We start from the raw sequence: 19,400 nt of genomic DNA, 5'->3' as shown, positions 1-19,400 counted from the left end.
AAAATATGTATTATTTTTTATATGAATAAATAAAACAGTATTAGTGACAATTTTATCCCCGAAACTAGAACATTTGAAAACTTAGCGTGATGTTTGTCTCCAAAGTAGATCATCCTAGTGTTGGTAATAGTCCGCCAGTACAGTTCGATGTTATTTGAAAATTAAAATCTCGTTAAACCGTTTCATTTTAATTTCTTTGAAAATCTATTTGAAAATCGGGCGTTTGTAGGGACCTTGTAGTTAAAGTGTTTGTCGTCATGCCCAAGCCCGGTTTCGAATGCCCCATTAGGTAGACTGTGTGTGTTTCTCAGGACTGTAGGGTTACTCTTCTCAAGAATCATGCAGAACAATTAGTACCTTTGCGTAATACTATGTATTTTGTTTAAGGCCACGAATGAGTGTAGTTTCATGATTTGGAATGATCTCAGTGTCTCACAACCGACGAGATATCATCAGCTCGCGACATGGTTTTTACAGTTATCACTTTACCGACGCAATTACTGGAATGTAAGTGAGTTGATTTGAAGCCTCTTTGAATTGTTCTTCCGTTATATTACGACGTATCGGCTTTACGTGGGAGGAAAGTGAAGCAGGTCTTAGATGTTAATCACTTTGGTGAAACCGACGAACACGGGTATGAGGCTGACAAACCTAGAATATAATCAGTGCGATTATGGGATCTGAACCCGCGATGATCGGATGCTGGCGTGTCGAAGGGACGTAACTCCGACAGCCTGACTACCTCTTTTCTGCAAATGAGAAATTGTCGAGACTGTTTTGTGTTCTGGTATTGCTTTGTTGTAAAGGCATTAATAGCCAATTCACTATTCGATCTCAAAATGTTCAATATTTTATTGTTCAATATTAAACATAGAAGATGAATAAAATTGTGTTATTAAATCATCACTGTTCTTGTCTTTATGTGTAATTGCTTTAGGTATATTCGTGCGCAGTTGAGTGCATGTGTAAGAGAAACAGTCAGCGTTGAAGAAAGAAAAAACGGGCGAAATAGTCCCATAGTCTCATCAGGGAGATTGATGGTACAGACGAGTCTTTCTAAACGCGAATCAGAAACGCAAACTATGGAGGGGATGAGAGACATAGCGAACAGGGAGGGACAGATAGACACATTGGGAATATGGGAAGATGGAGGGTATTAAAGACATAGCGAACAGGGAGGGACAGATAGACACATGGGGAATATGGAGAGACGGGGGCATGAGGTACATAGCGAAGAGGGAGGGACAGATAGACACATTGGGAATATGGGAAGATGGAGGGCATGAGAGACATAGCGAACAGGGAGGGACAGGTAGACACATTGGGAATATGGGAAGATGGAGGACATGAGAGACATAGCGAACAGGGAGGGACAGGTAGACACATTGAGAATATGGGAAGATGGAAAGGATGAGAGACATAGCGAACAGGGAGGGACAGGTAGACACATTGGGAATATGGAGAGACGGGGGGCATGAGAGACATAGCGAACAGGGAGGGACAGGTAGACACGTTGGGAATATGGGAAGATGGAGGAGATGAGAGACATAGCGAACAGGGAGGGACAGGTAGACACATTGGGAATATGGGAAGATGGAGGACATGAGGTACATAGCGAACAGGGAGGGACAGATAGACACATTGGGAATATGGAGAGACGGGGGGCATGAGAGACATGGCGAACAGGGAGGGACAGGTAGACACATTAAGAATATGTAGAAACGGGGGGCATGGGGGACATAGCGAACAGGGAGGGACAGGTAGACACATTAAGAATATGTAGAAACGGGGGGCATGGGGGACATAGAGAACAGGGAGGGACAGGTAAACACATTAAGAATATGGAGAGACAGGGTGCATGAGGGACATAGCGAACAGGGAGGGACAGGTAGACACATGGGGAATATGGAGAGACGGGGGGCATGAGAGACATGGCGAACAGGGAGGGACAGATAGACACATTGGGAATATGGGAAGATGGACAGGATGAGAGACATAGTGCACAGGGAGGGACAGGTAGACACATGGGGAATATGGAGAGACGGGGGGCATGAGAGACATGGCGAACAGGGAGGGACAGATAGACACATTAAGAATATGTAGAAACGGGGGGGCATGGGGGACATAGCGAACAGGGAGGGACAGGTAGACACATTAAGAATATGGAGAGACGGGGGCATGAGAGACATACCGAACAGGGAGGGACAGATAGACACATGGGGAATATGGACAGACGGGGGTTCATGACGTACATAGCGAACAGGGAGGGACAGATGGACACATTAAGAATATGGACAGACGGGGGACATGAGGTACATACCGAACAGGGAGGGACAGATGGACACATTAAGAATATGGACAGACGGGCGGCATGAGGTACATACCGAACAGGGAGGGACAGATGGACACATTAAGAATATGGACAGACATGGGACATGAGGTACATACCAAACAGGGAGGGACTGATAGACACATGGGGAATATGGACAGACGGGGGGCATGGGAGACATAGCGAACAGGGAGGGACAGATGGACACAGTAAGAATATGGAGAGATGGGGGGCATGGGGGACATAACGAACAGGGAGGGACAGATAGACACATTAAGAATATGGACAGACTGGGGGCATGAGGGACATAACGAACAGGGAGGGACAGATAGACACATTAAGAATATGGAGAGACGGGGGGCATGAGGTACATACCGAACAGGGAGGGACAGATGGACACATTAAGAATATGGACAGACGGGGGGCATGGGAGAAATTCCGAACAGGGAGGGACAGATAGACACATTAAGAATATGAACAGACGGGGGGCATGAGGTGCATAGGGAACTGGGAGGGACAGATGGACACATTAAGAATATGGAGAGATGGGGGGCATGAGGGACATAGCGAACAGGGAGGTACTGATAGACACATTAAGAATATGGAGAGTCGGAGGGCATGAGGGACATAGCGAACAGGGAGGGACAGATAGACACATAGACGGGGGCATGATTGACAAAGCGAACAGGGAGGGACAGGGATACATATTTACCCAACAGGGTGGGGGGCAGATGTACTTTAAAGGACACAGAGAGGGGAGGCATGGGCAATATGGAGTGACTGGGGACATGGAGAGGTGTGGAAGGGCATGGAGAGATATGAGCAATATGGAGTGACTGGGGACATGGAGAGGTGTGGAGGGGCATGGAGAGATATGGGCAATATGGAGTGACTGGGAACATGGAGAGGTGTCGAGGGGCATGGAGAGATATGGGCAATATGGAGTGACTGGGGACATGGAGAGGTGTCGAGGGGCATGGAGAGATATGGGCAATATGGAGTGAATGGGGACATGGAGAGGTATGGAGGGGCATGGAGAGATATGGGCAATATGGAGTGAATGGGGACAGGGAGAGGTATGGAGGGGCATGGAGAGATATGGGCAATATGGAGTGACTGGGGACATGGAGAGGTGTCGAGGGGCACGGAGAGACATGGGCAATATGGAGTGACTGGGGACATGGAGAGGTATGGAGGGGTATGGAGAGACATGGGCAATATGGAGTGACTGGGGACATGGAGAGGTGTCGAGGGGCATGGAGAGATATGGGCAATATTGAGTGACTGGGGACAGGGAGAGGTGTCGAGGGGCATAGAGAGATATGGGCAATATGGAGTGAATGGGGACATGGAGAGGTGTCGAGGGGCATGGAGAGATATGGGCAATATGGAGTGAATGGGGACATGGAGAGGTATGGAGGGGCATGGAGAGATATGGGCAATATGGAGTGAATGGGGACATGGAGAGGTGCGAGGGGCATGGACAGATATGGGCAATATGGAGTGAATGGGGACATGGAGAGGTATGGAGGGGCATGGAGAGATATGGGCAATATGGAGTGAATGGGGACATGGAGAGGTATGGAGGGGCATGGAGAGACATGGGCAATATGGAGTGACTGGGGACATGGAGAGGTATGGAGGGGCATGGAGAGATATGGGCAATATGGAGTGAATGGGGACATGGAGAGGTATGGAGGGGCATGGAGAGACATGGGCAATATTGAGTGACTGGGGACATGGAGAGGTATGGAGGGGCATGGAGAGGGATGGGCAATATGGAGTGACTGGGGACACGGAGAGGTATGGAGGGGCATGGAGAGATATGGGCAATATGGAGTGAATGGGGACATGGAGAGGTATGGAGGGGCATGGGGAGATATGGGCAATATGGAGTGAATGGGGACATGGAGAGGTATGGAGGGGCATGGAGAGATATGGGCAATATGGAGTGAATGGGGACATGGAGAGGTATGGAGGGGCATGGAGAGATATGGGCAATTTGGAGTGAATGGGGACATGGAGAGGTATGGAGGGGCATGGAGAGATATGGGCAATATGGAGTGAATGGGGACATGGAGAGGTATGGAGGGGCATGGGGAGATATGGGCAATTTGGAGTGACTGGGGACATGGAGAGGTATGGAGGGGCATGGGGAGATATGGGCAATATGGAGTGACTGGGGACATGGAGAGGTGTGGAGGGGTATGGAGAGATATGGGCAATATGGAGTGAATGGGGACATGGAGAGGTATGGAGGGGCATGGAGAGATATGGGCAATATGGAGTGAATGGGGACATGGAGAGGTATGGAGGGGCATGGAGAGATATGGGCAATTTGGAGTGAATGGGGACATGGAGAGGTATGGAGGGGCATGGAGAGATATGGGCAATATGGAGTGAATGGGGACATCGAGAGGTATGGAGGGGCATGGAGAGATATGGGCAATATGGAGTGAATAGGGACATCGAGAGGTTTGGAAGGGCATGGAGAGGGATGGGCAATATGGAGTGACTGGGGACAACGAGGGGTATGGAGGGGTATGGAGAGATATGGGCAATATGGAGTGACTGGGGACATGGAGAGGTGTGGAAGGGCATGGAGAGATATTGCCAATATGGAGTGAATGGGGACATCGAGGGGTATGGAGGGGGAGAGACATTGAAGGACGTGTAGCAGCACTGAAGAACATGGATTGACATCGATGATGAGGATGACGATGAAGGACGTAGCAGTGAGACAGAAACTGTCTGAAGTAATAAACAACCAATGCCAAGTTATTTGAAGACATTCTTATTTCATTCAAGAACAACTGACCAAATGTAATAATCAGTTCCATAAAGTTATGAATATAAGTGGCTACATACATTGTGTTTTTTCAAGCCTAAGGTTGAATATATGACAAAACACATGAGCATACGTTATTCGGTGTTTTGCGTATCTACAGGTCGTCGGACGTGACGTTACAACTTACACTTGAAATACATAATTATATACATATCAATAGTTGTTTTTTACGGTTCGGGTATAACCATGGCAACAAGACGTCAGAAGGATCCGGGCTCACGTCTGACATTAACACCATTAACAACACGTGTCATCATGATTGATCACAATACAGAAATAACTTATAATGCAAACTTTTAGTTAAACATACATTACAGATCAGTTTATCAAAATCAAATAATATACAGGAAGATTTATCATTTCTGATAGTTCATAAAACATATAATGTATTAATGAGATATGGAGACGTATGGTGAGTGAGTGTGCGACATAAAGAGAGAGAGAGAGAGAGTGAGAAAGAGACAGGAGAAAGAGAGGACAAAAGCTGTGAGCGATTGAGGAGAGAGTGAGAGAAAGAGAGAAAGGGCGACAGAGGAAAAAGAGATTTTGAGAGAGAGATACTCTGAATCTGTTGACGTATGTGTCCATTACCTGCGTTTGCACACAACGTGTATCCTTCAATGCTGAGTTAAAAATCATCGCGAATATTTTACGACTGTTTCAATTTTCGTCATTTGCAATCTGACATCGGCAAACGTAAAAAACGTGTATGTGTGTGTGTGTGGGGGTGGGGGGGGGGGGGGGGGTGGGGTTGCGGAAGAGAGAGAGAGAGGGAGTTTAAAGAAAGTGTGAGGTGTGAGAGAGAGACAAAGAGAGAGAGAGAGAGAGAGATAGTCAGTAAAGTGTATGTGAGTAGAGAGTGAGAGACCATAAGAGAGAAAGAAAGTGAGTGAGTGAGTATGGCTATATGCCTCTTTTAGATATATTCCAACAATATCACGGAGAGAGACATCGGAAATAGGCTTCACACATTGTACCGATGTGGGGAATCGAACTCGGGTCCTCGGCATGACGAGCGAGCGCGTTAACCACTAGGCGAAAGAAAGAGAGAGAGACTGGAGCGAGAGCATGAGAGAGAAAGAAAGAGAGAGAGACTGGAGCTCACCACATGTTTCGTCCCAAATGATCATACACAATTAGTAGAATTCCCGACAGAAGTGGAGTGACATAGACATTGAATCCTTGCGCAGTGCTTTAACAACTGATGCAGACAAACGAGAAGCCCTGGAGTGCGTGCCCATTACCTTCGTCTGCACTAAGATGTATCCTTCTATAAGAGACACATTGTGAATCTGACGGAGGACAAAAGCATGAATTCCATCTATATCTCCTGAACACAGTGATACACATGAGCCGGATCACTTTATATCAGCCCTCAGTGGACACGCATTGGGTACTGGGATGCCCACCGTGGGATTCCCACAGTGATTCTAAGATGTACTTGAGATTCAGATGGATCATGGGCCATCCATCTGACTTAGTGTGTTCCTCATCCGCAACAAAATATGAAAACATACATTATATAAATAACATACAAATATAACATTCTGCCTTTGGGTGAGGACCGCCTCCCTGGTCTAGTGGTAGAGCCCGGAGAGCGCAAGGTCCGGGGTTCGATCCCCGACCGCGTCATACCAAAAGACGTTAAAAGATGGTACTTGTTGTTACCCTGTCTGACGCTTGGCATTCAGGGGCTAAAACAAGGACTGGTCGGCTCGGAGTCAGTATACTGTGTCTGAGTGGGATATTCATGTTGAACTGCGGCATGGTATCTCAGTGTGCTAGCACTATAAATCGGCATCAGTCCGGACTAGTACAAGCAGCCACACATACACGTGCATGCACATCGCTAAATAAGTGCAATAATCTTGGACGCGACGTTAAACCCTATTTCACCTCACCTCACCTTTGGGTGAGAATACAACTGACACATTATTTGTTCTGTTGCCGTGTGGATAAATTGTTTACAATTTCATGACATGATCTCGTTTGTTTTGAACATTTTCTAAAACACACGAGCTTAATATATGAAGTAACACCATCGGAAGTGTGCTATATCTATAGTGTCACGGCTTCTGTGTAGGTTGGGAGAACGTAAAATATGGCAATATGGGTGAGCTTTAAAGGCGAAAAACGAAGCTGTAACTAAAGTAGAAACATAATGTATGGAGGATGAAGAGGTTATGCACCAGTTTCTTTATAAATTCATTTTTATTCACACCGCCTTTAATTTCCACTAAGTTCTGCTTGGAATGAATCAACAATATTAACGATTACCGTATTCGACGTAATAAGCGCCCAGGGCGCTCTCAAAATTAGAAATAGTGGGCTGTCATTAGAATATAAATTTGGTGAGAAAAAAAACAGAGTTGAAAGATTGTAAATTTTGTGGTTTATGCTGACAACCTGAAATGATATAAAAAAGAATCTGTGTGTATTTTACACGATAGATATATTTTCGAGAATTTAATTGTAACACATGTAACACACGAGTGCATATTATAAACGAATAAATAAGTATTGTGTACATTGATCAATTGGAAAGGGTGCTAATTGAGATTGTTCACTAGCCAATAAATTAGCAAATATCGCCATGGGCGCTTATTAGAGCGGGGCGCTAATTACGACGAATACGGTATGTCAACTTGAGTGTGTACGTAGAGGCTATCATGTTTGTGTGTTTTGGGATGGAGAATTTCCTGTATTTGGAATAAGTATTGTATTTAGAGAACCTTGGTGAGCTAAGTACATAGTGTTTATTCCGAATACAGGATATTTACCATCCCCGAAATACACAAGCGTGATAACCTCTTCATCATGTAATGTCATAATTCAATTCTGTGCTCGAAATCTCTTCCCATATCTCGCAAACATGACCTTAATATTGCAAGTTTTCCTTGAATATACGCATTAATATATATTACGTCAGGTGGTAAGTGATGTGTCAGTCGGACAGTGGCAAGCGTCAATATAGTTCCAACTGAAATCAGTTTCTGATACAGTGGGGTAACTACATATATGCAAAACAACAATTGCCAACACAAATTGTTTTTACTCGCCTGTCGCGGCAATCCATCGATCTGTCCGATAGAGTAACTGCCCTTTATCAAAGGGAAGCTACTCTAATCCTAGTACTTGAAACGTCACAACCACAGTCAGACATATATAGACAAAACAACACGTTGTTTCACTTCCCTTTATCAAAGGGAAGCTACTCTAACCCTCGGCTGAGACTTCACGTTTATCTGTCTGTCGTGTCTTAACGTTACGAAGTGCAGTCAGATCTACACACAGCGACAAAACGAAACAAGGTAACAATTCCGACATATTTCGACCAAATCCAACTGTTTGGGGGAGTTTCAGACCGCAGATGTCTACAAGCACAGATGTGGAAACATACCGCGAGGCTAGTGTCCTCTCTCAATTGTTTCGCAATCATATATCTCCAATGTTTCCAGAACTCGGAAACTGCGCTACTACGTAATCGTAGAGCCTGCACGAGTTCCTAGTTTTCCTCCACATACATGTTGCATCCATTGTTGCATATGTTCTTGATAACATAATGTCACCTACCTCCTCTGACGAAAATTGAAACAGTCGTAAAATATTCACGAGTCTCGGCGAGGAGAGAAACACGTTACCTGCACTTGGAGGTAATGTACACACAATGCAGGTGTACATCTTAGTCTGCAACACTGATACAAAGAGGCGAAGTCAACTAAATGTGTAAGATTAGTTTCCCCTCTCTCTCGCTCTGTCTCTCACTCTCTCAGTCACTCTCTCACACACAGTTTGCAACAATGATACAAAGAGGCGAATGCAACTAAATGTGTAAGATTAGATTGCTCTCTCTCTCTCTCTCTCTCTCCTCTCTCTCTCTCTCTCTCTCTCTCTCTCTCTCTCTCTCTCTCACACACACACTCTCTCATCCCCACACAGTCTGCAACAGTGCTACAAAGAGACGAAGTCAACCAAATGTGTACGATTAGTTTATTCTAACTCGCGCGCTCTCTCGCTATCTCTCTCTCGCTCACTCTCTCTCTCACTCTCTCTCCTCAGTCTCTTTCTCTCTCTCTCACTCACTCTCGCTCCTCACACTCACACACAGTCTGCAACAATGACACAAAGAGGCGAATGCAACTAATTCTCTCGCTCTCTCTCTCACTCTCTGTCTGTCTCTCACCCGTTCCTCCCCGTGTTTTCTCAATGTTCAACATGCTGGGGTTTACTTTGCACTGCCGCATTAACACATCAACATCAGTGTCGTGTGTCATCAGATGCATCCTCATACCTCAATGATGCCTCATCATCTAAATAATATTACACAAAGTACAAACGTGACAACAGTGACATAAAAAAGTACTTTTCTTCAGACTTGACGGCATCTGTCTAACTTATCCTGCATCAAGCAATAACGCTTTATTGTAGCTCTTTGGATGTTCACGTTTTATCCTGGTATTTTCAATGCAAATGCTACAAAAAGCCTTGTTTTAAAGATTTTAAAAAATAAATCTCGACATAAATTGTGTTATAGTCTCGAACAGAACTTCCCAAGTTATTTTGTCCCGCAAAAATTCCAGATGGCCTGTTGTGTATGAATACGGTCCATCTGATCATTCAGCCAAGTGTTGACATTAACAATCACTGTAAACATGTCTGGCAACTTGTGATCAAATAACTTGCAAATTTGAATAAATAGATTAATTTGAAGTAATAGCATTACCACTAGCAACTGACGCAAGTTATATTTAAGATAATCTGTTTATGTTTGATTCAGTTGTAACTATGATGGAATAAATCTAAACTGACGCATATTATCTCAGTGTGTCTCTCACTGTCTCTCTCTGGTTAACTGTTTCTCTCTTCCAGGGGTTGGGTCGCCCAGTCATCTAGGTTACACACAACTAAATGTTATTACTGAGTGAGTTTGATTTTACGCCGCTTTTTACAATATTCCAGTAATACATTGTACCATGTCGGGAATCGAACCCGAGTCTGCGGTGTGACGAGCGAACGCTTTAACTACTAGGCTACCGTCCTCTGTTATCCCTTAGACTTCTAGAGTAACGGTATATTTTCTTAAATAACTAAGCATTCGACAGCTATTACCTGTCATGTGTGCACAGTTTGGCCTTAGAGCAGCAATAAAAACAAAAACGACTACGTTAGTCAGCAACTTTTCCTAGTACAGAAACCTAACCCCCCCCCCCCCCCCCCCCCCCTTTAACCGCATCAAATGTCACCTGCTTGAAAATATCTGTGGTCAAATGCAACATAGGTCATTGTGTTAAAAAGACTAAATGTAGAAAAAAAATATGGCCAGTTGTTATTACTGGATGGATGTACCTTTAATAAAACATTAAACTCTTACGCAAAACCATCCAATCAAAACTGCCAGCTGGTTCAATCTGCACTGAAGGCTGCTTGTTGAACGAATGAATAGGGTCAGTAGAACCACTAAGGCACCGTACTTCGCTATGCAGAGTCAGGTCGCTTTGGCGTCCATAGGTCGGAACCATTTGCCCTGGTTGTGTTTCTAGGCTTGTTCTTAGGCTGCATTCCTTCACGGTAAAAGGGGGCGGTCGGGTAGCCTAGTGGTTAAAGCGTTCGCTCGTCACGCCGAAGACCCGGGTTCGATTCCCGACATGGGTACAATGTGTGAAGCCCATTTCTGGTGTCCCCCGCCGTGATATTGCTGGAATATTGCTAAAAGCGGCGTAAAACCATACTCACTCACTCACTCACTCATTCACGGTAAAAGAATGGATACGCGTGCCAGTTGCGCACGGCTCATCTGAATCCCAGTTTTGGAATCCATTTTAGACGTATATGCACTAGTTTCGTTTGTTCACGTGACTATGACAGTACACAACACAAGCACTACAACCTCAAACACTACCCTTTTCTGAGAGTTCTCGGCATCATAGTGAAAACCTAATTGCATTTCTGCATAGCGAGCTGGGTGCTTTAGATAACCTTTCTCTTAAGATGCAATCTTGTCATATTCACATCTGAAGTGGGTCAACATATGTTCTTATGTACCCATGTCTAAAACAATTTAAGCCAACAATGGCGTTATCAACCTCAGAAACCTCGAATTCAAGGGTTTAGATTGGCAAAGTGTGGTTTGCTTGGACGCAAAACACTTTCACACACACACACACACACACACACACACAGAGAGAGAGAGAGAGAGTCACTATTTGAAGTTAAAACTCTTTTTACCTCACCTCACCATATATTCTAAACATCTTTTTATTCTTGGGGAAATGTGTAATAGGATATTGACCTCATTTTCAAGCCATAGATACCTTCTGAAAAGGTGAAACAATAACATTGTGTTGTACTTCAGATAGTCTCATGTATTGGGTGAGCAAAATGGCCGTCAGCAATTCACAGTCAACCATACACATGATGTTCAATGACACGTTCGACCCATGAATATCCGGGGTAGAATAGGTCTTCAGCAATCCATGCTTGCCGTAAAATGCGAAGCGACGAACGGGATCGGGTGGTCGGGCTCGCTGACTTGGTTGATGCATGTCATCGTATCCCAATTGCTTGGATCAATCATCATTGGATTGTCTGGTCAAGACTGGATTATTTACAGACTGCCGTCATAAAGCTGGTTTCTTACTGAGTGCAGCGTTAAACAAACAAAAAAAACGAAAAAACCGTTCCTCTCATGAACCCCTTAACTAGTGTTCCAACTTCTCCAGATATTCTCCCGACATTCATCATGTTCTCATACCAAGAAGACTTACTCACTTTAGGGAATACGTATCCCGCACTATTGTGTGTGTCATATCAAATCAGTCACTCAAAACCTTGCATATTTACTATTTAGATTTGATTTCATCTTTGGTTGACTAAGGAATGTCGCCATACCGTGTTGCAAAGTATTTGCGAAGGTCAATTGTTATTGCCATTTATCCCTGGCTATACCATACATCTAGACACCAACACGACGTTCTTAAAGTAACATCAATCATTGTCTTATTGAAACTCCGAATAAATAGTGTTTATTTCGACTTAAGAATGGAGATCTTATACTTTCTGAATATATCATTTTTTAAATGTTTTTGAAATTCAACTTGAAAAATATTCAAATGCCAAAGACAGAGTATCAAACAACCCGTGTCCCTTTCGCGCTATGAATATTTCCATCCATTATCCCCAACCCAAATTTCGAGTTCGAGTTTGTGCCTAGCTGGTCCTAAACGGCGACTTAATGGATCGCAGGCTCGATGACGTGGTTGGCTTGCGCGTCTCCAGATACATATTACCCAAACGGCGTGTATCGTTGCTCATGATATCAACCACTTGTTTGTCTGGTCCAAACGCGATGTTAACAGACCACTGCCATACAGCTGGACTATTGTTGAGTGCGGTGATAAACTACAAATATACAAACAGAAAAACCTATTCTGATTTATGGATGACTATTAAACTGCAACAAAATACCCTGGTCAGCCGTTTGTCGGATACACACTGCAAATCATTGATAACTATCTTAATTATGTAAAGTCACACAGTTTACATGCTTACGTTGATAATGGATGTTCTTCTTCAATACTATTATGACTATCATCGCAGTCAGTTTTGTCTTTGAGTACAAGCAAACGTGAATAGCAGGCTAAGTATATTGATTGAATCAGGCTTGTCGTAAGGACTTTAATACAAGTCGGATTGTGTTCCCGCAGTGACTTAATCCATGCTTTAAAGTCAAATATCATATTTCTCCAACCGTATGCTTTGATGGGCTTACTGGCTATGGCATATATGTTTAACACTAACGATGGCAAAATCAATGGCGAATTAACGAATGCATACTTTGTATGGAACTGGAAACACGTTTTTTATCCACATCAGTATTGTGTGTGCTGTGATTATGGCAAGTGCTTGCGCATTAAACAATTAATTTCAGGAGCCATGCGAACTAATCGTGTTTATGTGTGTTGTAAAATAATACAAGACGTTTTATGGAATCGTTTTTGGATGTTTTAATAATATTTGCGATTCAACGTTCGTCTCCCGATATGCAAACGTTATCAAAATGTCTAGACAAGCTTGAAAGACATCTCACACGTTTAACTCAAAGGTGCTGAATCCAATCGTATTCGGTCAAAGAATGAATGCATAAATGTCCAAAAGCATAATGTTTGGTGTCCACATTTTCGGTGCCAGTTCAAAATTTGAAAGGTCTTGCCATGCAATCTGTTGTACTTTCCAATGTAACATACCAAGGCGAAAAACAATGCTGATCGCCATTTTCTCGAAGGTGAATAAGTCGCGAATCCCAGAAATACGGAAAACGAAACTGAATTAAACTAAATATGTTCTGTGTGATGGGTTTATTGTGCATGCTGGACAACGGTTCTGTGTGATGATTTATTTTGGATGATGGACAACGGTTGTGTGTGATGGGTTTATTGTGCATGATGGCCAACGGTTCTGTTTGATGGTTTATTGAGCATGATGGACAATGCTTCTGTGTGATGGGTTTATTGTGCGTGATGGAAAACGGTTCTTTATGATGGGTTTATTGTGCATGATGGACAACGGTTCTGTGTGATGCGTTTATTGTGCATGATGGACAATGGTTCTGTTTGATGGTTTATTGTGCATGATGGATAATGATTCTGTATGATGGGTTTATTGTGCGTGATGGACAAGGTTTCTGGGATGGGTTTTTATTGTGCATCATGGACAATGGTTCTGTATGATGGGTTTATTGTGTATGATGGACAACGGTTCTCTGATGGGTTTATTGTGCGTGATAGGCAACGGTTCTGAATGATGTTTTTTTTTGTGCATGATGGACAATGGTTCTGTGATTGGTTTATTGTGTATGATGGACAACGGTTCTGTGATGGGTTTATTGTGAGTGATGGACAAAGGTTCTGTGATGGGTTTATTGTGTATGATGGACAATGGTTCTGTATGATGGTTTTTTTAGTGCATGATGGATAACGGTTCGGTGTGATGGGTTTATTATGCATGATGGACAACGGTTCTGTGATTGGTTGATTGTGTATGATGGACAATGGTTCTGTGTAATGGGTTTACTGTGCATGATGGACAACGGTTCTTTGTGATGGGTTTATTGTGCATGATGGACAACGGTTCTGTGTGATGGGTTTATTATGCATGATGGACAACGGTTCTGTGATTGGTTTATTGTGCATGATGGACAACGGTTCTGTTTGATGGGTTTATTGTGCATGATGGACAACGGTTCTGTTCGATTGGTTTATTGTGCATGATGGACAACGGTTCTGTGATTGGTTTATTGTGTATGATGGACAATGGTTCTGTGTGATGGGTTTATTGTGCATGATGCACAACGGTTCTGTGTGATGGGTTTTTTGTGCATGATGGACAACGGTTCTGTATGATGGGTTTATTGTGCGTGATGGAAAACGGTTCTTTATGATGGGTTTATTGTGCATGATGGACAACGGTTCTGTGTGATGCGTTTATTGTGCATGATGGACAACGGTTCTGTTTGATGGTTTATTGTGCATGATGGACAACGGTTCTGTATGATGGGTTTATTGTGCGTGATGGACAACGGTTCTGGGATGGGTTTTTATTGTGCATCATGGACAAAGGTTCTGTGTGATGGGTTTATTGTGCATGATGGACAACGGTTCTGTGATGGGTTTATTGTGCATGATGGACAACGGTTCTATGTGATGGGTTTATTGTGCATGATGGACAACGGTTCTGTGTGATGGTTTATTATGCATGATGGACAACGGTTCTTTATGATGGGTTTATTGTGCATGATGGACAACGGTTCTGTATGATGGGTTTATTGTGCATGATAGACAACGGTTCTTTATGATGGGTTTATTGTGCATGATGGACAACGGTTCTGTATGATGGGTTTATTGTGCATGATGGACAACGGTTCTGTGATGGGTTTATTGTGCATGATGGACAACGGTTCTGTGATTAGTTTATTGTGTATGATGGACAACGGTTCTGTGTGATGGGTTCATATCTGTTGATGTATCTTTCGGGAAATATATAGAAAATATGTGTCCTTTATTGCGAAATAAAATGTTTCTCTAATCGACTGACGTGGCAAGGTTGATATGAGTGAATATGTGAACGTTTTCATGTTTGATTTCTCGTGTGAAATGACAAATATGTCTTGTATGGTATGGCAGGTTTGGTCGTTTTATGACCGGTGCGTCATTTACATGACACGAGGACCGCCCCCTTGGTCTGGTTGTAGAACGTCCGCCCGAAGAGCGGAATGTGTTGGTTTCGATCCCCGGCCGCGTCATACCTAAAGACGTCAATGGATGGTACGTGTTGTTTCCCTGCCTCGCGCCCGTCTTGAATAGTACGAGCAGCCACACACACACACTTGCATGCATGTCACTATGTACGTGCAATAATCTTGGACGCGAAGTTAAAACCCATTTCAGCTCACCTCACCTCACCTCACCTCACCTCACCTCACCTCACCTCACCTCAGGTCATGAGATGGGACAAACATGTTCGTTGACAAGGAAAGACACATAATCATTTGTCGTATTTTTTTCGTTATTGTCGTCATGATTTTTATTAATGAAAACCAGTGTGTCATTTAGGCAGAAAGAACGTTTTTTCGGTAGAATGTGTCATTTCACTGGGGTGAAATATGGATAATGTTTCTCCAGATGAATATCTTAATTCGTCACTAAATACTTTATAAAGTTGGGAAAAGTCCATTTGTCATCGTCAGACGTTCATGGGCCTGTACACTCTGTGTGTAGGTTCCCCCATCTTCCGTGCATACTTGCCACCGCCATGCGGTTTGACAGTAGATGTTGTCACCTTAACTTGTCCCCTGCTCAGCTTTAATGTAGACCGTCCGTTAACACCGCTTGAGTTACAGTACAGCCAACATACAGTCCTCGAGTAACAGTACAATCAACATACTGTCCTTGAGTTACATTACAGCCAACATTCAGTCCTCGAGTTACAGTACAGCCACAAACAGTCCTCGAGTTACAGTACAGCCAGCATACAGTCCTCGTGTTACAGTACAGCCAACATACAGTCCTTGAGTTACAGTACAGCCAACATTCAGTCCTCGAGTTACAGTACAGCCACATACAGTCCTCGAGTTACAGTACAGCCAGCATACAGTCCTCGAGTTACAGTACAGCCAACATACAGTCCTTGAGTTACAGTACTGTCAACATACTGTCCTCGAGTTACAGTACAGCCAACATACAGTCCTTGAGTTACAGTGCAGCCAACATACAGTCCTCGAGTTACAGTACTGTCAACATACTGTCCTCGAGTTACAGTACAGCCAACATACAGTCCTCGAGTTACAGTACAGCCAGCATACAGTCCTCGTGTTACAGTACAGCCAACATATAGTCCTCGAGTAACAGTACAGCCAGCATACAGTCCTTGAGTTACAGTACAGTCAACATACTGTCCTCGAGTTACAGTACAGCCAACATACAGTCCTCGAGTTACAGTACAGCCAACATACAGTCTTCGAATTACAGTACAGCCAACATACAGTCCTCGAGTTACAGTACAGCCAACATACAGTCCTTGAGTCAAGTACAGCCAGCATACAGTCCTCGAGGTACAGTACAGCCAACATACAGTCCTCGAGTTACAGTGCAGCCAACATACAGTCCTTGAGTTACAGTTCAGCCAGCATACAGTCCTCGAGTTACAGTACAGCCAGCATACAGTCCTTGAGTTACAGTACAGCCAACATATAGTCCTCGAGTTACAGTGCAGCCAGCATACAGTCCTCGAGTTACAGTGCAGCCAACATACAGTCCTCGAGTTACAGTACAGCCAACATACAGTCCTTGAGTAACAGCAGCCAACATACAGTCCTCGAGTTACAGTACAGCCAACATACAGTCCTTGAGTTAAAGTGCAACCAACATACAGTCCTCGAGTTTCAGTACAGCCAACATACAGTCCTCGAGTTACAGTACAGCCAGCATACAGTCCTCGAGTTACAGTACAGCCAACATACAGTCCTTGAGTTACAGTACAGCCAGCATACAGTCCTCGAGTTACAGTACAGCCAACATACAGTCCTTCAGTAACAGCAGCCAACATACAGTCCTCGAGTTACAGTACAGCCAACATACAGTCCTTGAGTTACAGTGCAGCCAACATACAGTCCTCGAGTTTCAGTACAGCCAACATACAGTCCTTGAGTTACAGTACAGCCAACATACAGTCCTTGAGTTACAGTACAACCAACATACAGTCCTTGAGTTACAGTACAGCCAACATACAGTCCTTGAGTTACAGTACAGCCAACATACAGTCCTTGAGTTACAGTACAGCCATCATACAGTCCTCGAGTTACAGTACAGCCAACATACAGTCCTTGAGTTACAATGCAGCCATCATACAGTCCTCGAGTTACAGTACAGCCAACATACAGTCCTCGAGTTACAGTACAGCCAACATACAGTCCTTGAGTTACAATGCAGCCATCATACAGTTTGAGTTACAGTACATACAGTCCTCGAGTTACAGTTCAGCCAACATACAGTTTGAGTTACAGTACAGCCAACATACAGTCCTTGTAGCAGATAGCAACAATATTATGGTATGTGGTGCACGAGACACCATATGGACGATGTAATCTACGCGCTCATTTGTCAGAACACTCTCTTGGTTGGTTCTTGCCTTGAAATATCGACAACACCGACAGTGGCCGTTTATGTATTCACGGTGGTTGGAAGAATGGTGTGTATGCAAACAGACCCGTGAAGTATTGACCACGTCCATATCTCAACATGTTTTGTATCCAGTCATGTATACGGTACATGTGAAATTGTATTTTGCGTATGTATATTGATAATGTACACAGATCCCAAGATATCAATAGTCAGTGTACTGCAACCACCAACTGGTTGACAAAGATAGCACAATTGAATATTATTTATTTGCAATTATTTATCAAAAAACGTGTATCTTTTTATGATTCACAATTGTGTTTTATGTTTTAAGAACAATGTAAACCCGTGGTGGAGACACCACAATTCGTTGTGCAGAGTTGCTTCCCTTGGCCCAGCCAGGATCATGTTTGTTACAGCTGACGTATTGGGGATCGGGTCGGTCGGTTCGATGATTGTGTGCCAGACCACTCGACTGCTTGTGACATTGTATTATAATATGAAGTGTTTGGTTTGGTAATAGTCCAGACTCGATTCGTTCAGGTCTCCGTGACATTGATGGACGTTTTCCGCCGGGGCACAAAACATCATTCACCCATTCTTTTAAACGACCACGATACGATTGACAATTTCTTAAATGCATGTGTTTTTTAAAGTGGAAAAAATACAATGGTTTGGTTTCAGAATGACAGTGTGTATAAGTATAAACTGTGTATGGTTCTCTCATTGCATAACAAATAATGATAATAATAATAATAATAATGCATTTCACAGTTAACGTAAACGAGCCAAGGCTGTGTGGCGTAATCTCAATGTAAGTGTTGATTTTGTTGATGGTTCTGTACTGCTGGACGGTACAGAAATGGGTGTAAACCAAGTGATGTGCCATATCAAATGGGCCAAAAAGCAGTTTTTTCAAGGAGAGGCTATCTTGACGACCACTGCATCGAGTTGCCTGAATGCGCCAGGATCACCCAAACCCTCTTAGCTGCATTTTGTAAATTTTAATCTGTACATAATCATAATGATAATAATAATACAACTGCATCGAGTTTATGTGCAGTGTGTTGAGAAGATCAGCAATCCTGCAGAGCCCTTTGCTTGGATGAAGTCGTCTGGCCTGAAAAGTGTGTGTGCAAAAATGTGTGATTTTGCATCACAATGTGAATATGAAATGTAAATTTTGTAATGAATTTAATGAGGCTGCCCATCTGTCCATTGTCAGTGGATGCCCAGCTTTGGTACAAAGACAGTATCTTAAACGACATGATGGTGTAGCTCGATCATTGTATTACCGTCTTTGCCATGCTTGTGGTTTTGACACAGAGCTCAGACCATGGTACGACCCGGAATATGTTGAGGGGGACATGGAAATTGATGAATCCAAAATTCTTTGGAATAGGCCCATTTAGAACCTTTAGACGTATCCAGGCCAACAAACCAGATCTTGTCTTGTTTGCTAAATTCAATGAAATCATTTGTATCATTGGATTTTCTGTCCCATTTTACACTAATGTGATTGACAAGATTGAGGGAAAACATGGCAAATATG

Source organism: Haliotis cracherodii, unplaced genomic scaffold (assembly GCF_022045235.1).
Source record: "Haliotis cracherodii isolate W230 unplaced genomic scaffold, xgHalCrac1.p SCAF_7, whole genome shotgun sequence".
NCBI lineage: Eukaryota > Metazoa > Mollusca > Gastropoda > Lepetellida > Haliotidae > Haliotis > Haliotis cracherodii.
The sequence above is the reverse complement of the archived record's forward strand: the minus strand, read 5'-3'. Positions refer to the sequence as shown.